Here is a 7,515-nt window from a genome sequence, read left to right as displayed (position 1 = left end):
TTTCAAGTACAGTATCATCTCAAAATTTTGGAAGAAGTGAAGCTGAACGGTAGTTACATCTGTGGAGACACCTTCCTTACAGTGAAGCCTAACAATGGCATATTTTAATCACTCTCGAAAATCACCCTGCACTAGTATGGTATCACATATGTGACTGAGAACGTGATAAATTGTGAGACCAAAACTTTTTATTGTGTTATCGGAGATAAGCTTCATACGAGCCTTTACTCTTGGGGCTTGTGATCTTCCTTATTTCACATGTGGATGTGTGACAAATTTTCACTTCACAAAATCTACACTGCACTGACTATTCAGTGTACCGTTTTACGTTCACTTATATGTTTCTTGAATTGATATTCTCACCAACTTCTAAAAAGAAATTATTAAAAATATCATCTAGACATGAACTGTCTTCAGATTGTTGCAGGAAACAACGTACGGGGTCCGATACGCTACGGTATGTCAGGTCGAATAGAAGAAGGAACTGCCTGCGTCGCTACTCCGGGCTGTGCGACATTTCTACTGACCTTCTCCAATTGGGAAGCTCACTTCGTTTACGTCGACGATGTAATCCATGACTTCAACGTTCCAGTTAAAAACCGTTGCTCTACATCGTCGTCGATATTTAGAACTGTTTTGTGCAAAATAAAAAGATATTTTCTTATACATTCCTAATGTGCTGAGAATCATTTTATCCGAACGGTTATTTAACCAACCCCGAACCGTTATTACATTTATTGCCAAACGTAGAGTAGCCTGCAAAGTTTCTCATTGTTAACTGCTTGTCAGCGTTCATGTACAAAAGACATTTATGAATTGTGATCAGTTAGTAAATTACCAGAGATCTATTAGAGAAATAATAGCAAACGGTGCATTAAAGGATGTAACACTGGGACAACTTCACGAGCACTAAAATAATAACATATTCTACGAAATGCGCTAATAGCTTGAGCAACACGGAAGCATCTTAGCTACAGCCGAACATTATAGTTTAGAGGTTGTTTTCAATGCATTTTTAGAAGCGGTCATTTCATTATCACATTTCGTAAAAAAACTATTTGGCTCCATCTAATTAATACCCTTCCAACGAGATGCAGTATCATAAGCGATCAGAGGAGGAATGTCTTGTTCGTGAACTGTTTTCCGTGTACACATGTGTTCATATGTATTTGATATTCACTTCCTAGGATGGCGTTATTGCCACATATTTATTACAAAGTTGCAGAGCTATGTCAAAACAAAATCACAGTTTCTGACATCTGTCGGACCGGTAAGAATTATCTAATGAGTTAATGGCGTTCTTCTCGCAGGTGAGTAACATTATGGAGTGGGTTTCATCGGCTTTTTTTTTTGTTTTTGTTTTTGTTTTTGCAATCGTATTGACCAACTAATATCACGTTAACAACTTCAGTTCCTCTTCTTCCTTTGTTGTTGTTTCCTATTTTTCCAGTATTCCCTCACTTTCTCCCCATGAAGTCTCTTCCTTTCTTCTGTCCATGTTGTTCCCGATTTTTTATTTCTTCTGCTTTGAAAGCCTTCCAAATTTAGTATTTTGTTTTTAAAACGGTTTCTTTCTGATATTTCTGATTCTTTGATGTTGTTTCTTTCAAGATCTGTTTTTAATTCTGTAATCCGTGATACTGTCGATTTCTTCTTCCAGAAATATAGGAGTATTTGTTTTGTTAGTCTATTTCCATCCATTCGGTAGAGATGTCCAAAAAAGGTTAATCTTAGTTTGGCCATTACTTCAGATATTTTATCTATATTTTTGTAGATTTTTTTGTAGATCTCCTCATTGCTTCTTATTTTCCAACCATCTGCAGTTTTCATTGCACCCATTATTTTTCTAATAATCCTTCTTTCCAGTACCTCTAGTTTGTCCATCTTATAGTTCATCGTTAGGCATTCAGATCCATATAAACATTCTGGTCGTACCAATGCGGTGTAGTGTTTTAGTTTTGTTTTTCTAGATATACATTTCTTGTTGTAGATATTTTTGGTCAAACCATATGTTCTTTCCATTTTGTTAATTCTTACATCTATTGCAGATTTTTCTAGTCCATTCTGTTGTATAGTTTCTCCAAGATATTTAAATTTATTTACTCGCTCTATTTTACCTATTTGTGTTTCTATGTATTTTGGTGCATTTTTTTATATCTGTCATGAATTTTGTTTTTTCAGCTGAAATTTTGAGACCAACATTAATGTTTATATTAAGCGGATTCTTACTTCTCCCGTGTAAGGACAGGACACAACGTATTGTTTAGTACGAAGTACAGCAGTTGAGTAATCTAATAGGAAGACCTGTGGCGGTTCTTAAAGTATTTGTTGTTCTATTAACATTAAAAATAAAAATCTAAGATGAAATCCCGCAATTAACAATGTTAGTAGAGTAGCACTAGTTGTAATTAGTAGTTAGCATATTTTACAGAACTAGTTTGATGTCTGACTTCATTCGGTATTCGTCCCTCAAGGCTTTCCTTTGTAATGGGACACGATGTGCGAATGAACAAATGCTGTGAGCTTCGTATGAAATAGTTAATTATCGCTCTTACACAAACACTGGTGTTGTAAATCTTTAGCGAAATGTCGCGACCCACCGAATAACTGTCGAAATAAATTCTGGTCTCACACACACACACACACACCACAAAGCACGTGCATTAGAAACGTGAATCCACAATCAAAAATACTTTAGTTACTTAACCAGTGTCTAATAAGATATATGTGTGTTTCTATAGCCCCAAATCATTAGTAGCTCGCCAAATGTTCCGAAATAATTTAAGAAATACCTTCTTCATACTATTTTTGTTCCTAGACAGGATACAGCCAACAGCATTTTTAATTTCATTTGGAGGTTCCAAAGCCAATTTTGTGTTTAACCAAAATTATTATTTCTGTGTCATACAATTCCGCTAGCGTCACATTTCTGGCATCAAACTGAAATTTCCTACAGGAAAATCATTTTTAAGTTCCATCCCTACTATTACATTAAAGTCCTCCATTATTATCGTGACTGATATTTTTCACAGTTTTTCGTAACCCGTCATAAAGATGAATTTTTTAATCACAGTATGCGTCTCTTGGGACGTAACTTCTCTAATGTCTAAAGCTTACCTACTATTTAGTGTCTAAAAACATTTCTGTTAACTGCTAATCCAACGGCGATGTCCTTCATAGCAAGAAGTATGTGTCTGTTTTTCTTGTAAACAATAAAAACCTACTCCATAAGACACCACCGCACATCCATAATAAAAATCTTCTCACTATTGCTCCACTTGTTTTCTTTCAACAGTGAAACGTGTTCGTTACAGACAAAACTATGCAAAACGTGTGTGCTATTTGGGTATGATTTTCAATTACTCATGAGAACGCAAAAGAAAAAGGATTTACCAAAGCAAAACGTAAGTAATATCAAATATATGCGCGAAATACCTAGAGACAACAAAAGTACATTTAAACATAAAGTGATGTGTTAACTCGGGAATGAAATTCAGATTAACAGCGTTTGGTTCCAGATCACAAGGTAACAGTATATGAAAATGTACAAATGGTTCTGCCTAAGCGCATAATGTAAAATCAAGGTAATGATAAAAACGAACAAACACTGTTCCTTATGCCTAATTTTCGTAGATTAGTTGTAACTTAAACTATGTTCACATTTCACATTTGAATTAAAAAACGAACTGCTGATGGTACAGAGGCACTGAAAAATGTTTGAGTCACATGAAAAAATCGTGTTTTACGTGACAGGCAGTTCTTATATGCAATAATTTTAACTGCAAACACGACATCTGCAAGAGCAGTAAGTCCATATCACGAACGATCTTTGATACTTTAATGATGTCCTATTTGATTTATTGACTTGAGTTTCAGGATCTAGTAGCCTACCGTCCGTCCTTATTGTCCAGCATATTGTGGTATGTATATGAAATACGATACAACAGGTTAATTCTTTATTCACCACAACGAAACTGTTCTTTGCGAGGAGTCTACTTGCTGAACGTCTTGAAAGCATTGCCCGAGTGTCCTCAGAGCCGTGATTCCAGTATAATTTCTTCAGCCTGAGGGAACGCCCACTAAATGGGTCCTCATAGAACTCTACTGATCTGCCGTGCTCGAAAAGCTTGCCGAGGATCATGCAAAGTGTTTTGCTACGCCAGAGTATCGATCGTAGCGATTTAAAACCAGCATTTTCATCTCCTGTCATCATCCTCAACATGTGTTGTGGTTACTCAGCACCAGACAGTAAGCTGGCTTTATTTTTGGAAGACACGTAAAATGATATAGAAAATGTAGAAGAATTTCAAGCTCGAAAAACACGGAAACTTGACATAATAAGTGGACTGCATGGCAGCAAATTAACAAATTGGCCACATACAGATGATGAGTGTCCAACCTCCTGCCAACTGCAGATCCCGCATTTCGGAATAAAGAGACCCTGTTGCAGCGGCTCATTCATAAAGAGAGAACATCGTGGCCAGACCATTGTTGAAATGGTTCTGGGTTGCTTGTCCTGTGACTGCGTCTATTCTCTTGAAGGAATATCCCGGCTTTTCAGGATTGAATATAATGCCAGTTCTGCTAACAGATGTTGGATGCCGTTGCGCTGGCTTGTGCAGGAAGATTTTAAGCAAATGTAGGTATGTGCTGGACCACTATCGCACTTCATGAAGAGATTGCGCAATTCGTAATCGAAAAAGGAACCAAAGTGACTTTACTTCATTAGTACTACTTTTTGTTTCCATAGAGTAGTTGTTTAAATAACAGCTGAGATGAAGCAAAAATACACATCAATGGATATTCTTTTGAACTAGTTCAGTTTTCCAGAAATATTCGTTTTGTTTCGTGTTCTTCAACCAAAAATGAACTAGAGAATGGACTATATGAATCCAGCAGTAGTGATTACGCCATGGGACCAAGTAACACAAAGCCACTAAGTCGCAAGAAATAAAGTAAAGATTAGCAGGAACGACACTGAACCAGCTAAAAATGCGTGTACTCTGAGCTGCTGAAAAAAGTGAATCGGAGACTGAAAGAAATACTGCAAGTACAAGATTTAAAACGACTTGGAGTTAACCTGAGCAACTGAATTCACTGTTCAGTAGGAAATTTATGAGGTTCCTGAAATGGAAAGTTCATTATCAGTGTCACTGCAAGTTGTAGCCTACGGCAGAAAGAAGTGGTTGTAAATTCGGGATCATCGAGAAATTGCGAGTCATGTAACAGTAGAGGAACTAAGTGCTTTGGTAATCAAGAGAAGAAATAAATGGAAAGGACAAAAAACTTAGATTTATAATCTCATTCCAACCGTTTGAAACAGCAGCGGAGCTGAGCGTGGCACATTTGTTTGAACAAAATAATGAATTGTCTGCTGGACTTCAATAACTTCGTCTTGGAGGATGGATGGACGACAAACGTGGAGGCTAAATGTGGACAATTGAAGCTATAAACTGTCGTATGTGGCGAGATAGTTATATATTGTGTGTCAGTTGTAAAAGCTGAGATTACCTAATGATTGCGACTTCCCAAGACACAAAAACCATCTCGGAAAGATTGCTTCATTGAAAGGATAAGAGCTTCAGATGAGGAGTGAATAGGGTAGGAGTCACATGCAGCTCAAAGCCCAATATAGACTATTTATTCCTGTACCCTGATACGATCCGACTACCACTCTATCTTGGGTTTACGACTGCCGCGGAGGTGGATTAGAGAAGGTTACACGCCGAAAATCAAGTTCCCGTCGAATAGGATTTGTCTCGAATTCAGTCACATAAATGTATAAACGTTTTAAATCTCCATTTAGCTGCTGACAGCACTATTAATGAGATACAACACGCACAAAACACGATACCTTTGGGCAAAGAAAGCAAATATATCATTCAAAGACGTTTCCAGTTGGTCAGTATGCAATAAACTAATACTGATATATAGGAAAAAAACATTAGCAATTATTACACTAGCTGTGATCAGGCAGCAAGAGTCAGACGTAGCTTATACTTCAATTACCCTTACCTAAAAAAAAAATAACAAATTCGGTTAAATGTTTCCAACCAGGGTATAATATTGTACAATCAAAGGTCCATTGTGACTCAGTAAACAACTAAGTGTAATGTATTTACAAAGACATTTGATGCTTTATTCCTAGGTAATGTACACTAAGTAGTGAAAATTTTTTAAGTAACTAAAAATGAAGGTTTGTCAAATCTAACACGTTGTGTTGCAGTTATCATTTCGAGCCCTCTACGGTAATCCATACTGTACTATTCTTTACATTTCTGCAAACCTGTAGCACAAGACATCCATTTGACTCTGATTGCTGTATTCAGTTCCAAGTCTCCATCTACATTTCTCAGCCCCACACTTCCCTCTATTACCAAATTAAGAATTTCTTGATACTGGGTACGTGCCCCATCAACATTTCCCTTCTTTTGGCCAAGTTATGTCATTGATTTTTTTCTCCCCGATTCTATTCAGCAACTCTTGATCAGTCAACCGGTCCATTCATCTAAACTCCAGCAGTATTCCATAACACAATATTCAGAAGCATCTACTCACTTATTGCCTGCACTGTGTGTCGTCCACGATTTACTTTCAAAGAAGGACTTTCATAAAACACTTCCTAGTATTTAAATTTACATTAGTTGTTAACATTCTTCAGGAATTATTTTCTTTAGTTTCCAGTCTTCAGTTTATATCCTCTTTGTTTCTGTCATCAGTTATTTAGCTCCCCACATAATAAAACTCATCTACACTTTGTGTTTGATTTCATTACCACCTAACTTACTTCCAATACAATCAATTACCCTTGGTTTACTTTCGTTTATGTTGACCTTAGATTTTTTTACAGGACACTACTCATTCCGATCAATTGATCTTTCAGGTCTTTTACGGTCATCATCATCATCATCGCGTGCATTTTCGATTTAGACATGTTTGGCCACTCTGACGGTAGTCATAGGGTTTCCTTCGTATCCGGCCTTCATCCATACTTATTAGATCATCATGCTATTCTTTTCTGCATGCTTGAATATTTTCTACTATCCCTAGAACATGGAACTCCTGTCTTACCTCACTGTTCATCTTGCGATCTTCTAATTTGTATTCCACCAAAGGCCCTAACAGTATTATTTCTGGCGCTTCAATTTTCTGTATTTGTTTCTTTGTTAAAGTTCATACTTCGGATCCATGGAGCAGAAAGGTTAGATCATAACTTTTCTTTTCCTTGCGGATATTGTTAGATAATTTTGTTGTACAATGTAAGACCGCACAGCTCACAGAAGGTTATCTTCTGCACCCGCTAGTATTTTCGGCATTTACAAACGATGTGACTTTGATGTACAAATATGTTAAATAGAGTGGGCAATAAAGGAAACCCTTGTCTGACTCCCAGTGCGATTCTTCTCGCTCCTGTATTAATGGTTGACCCAACGGGTATCTTCATAGTCTTATCAGCATACAAACACTGAGCTGACCTTATTATGTGCTGAGTAAGGACTCACCATCCGGTCGAAG

This window comes from Schistocerca serialis, chromosome 2 (genome assembly GCF_023864345.2).
Source record: "Schistocerca serialis cubense isolate TAMUIC-IGC-003099 chromosome 2, iqSchSeri2.2, whole genome shotgun sequence".
Lineage (NCBI taxonomy): Eukaryota > Metazoa > Arthropoda > Insecta > Orthoptera > Acrididae > Schistocerca > Schistocerca serialis.
Note: the sequence above shows the minus strand (reverse complement) of the source record.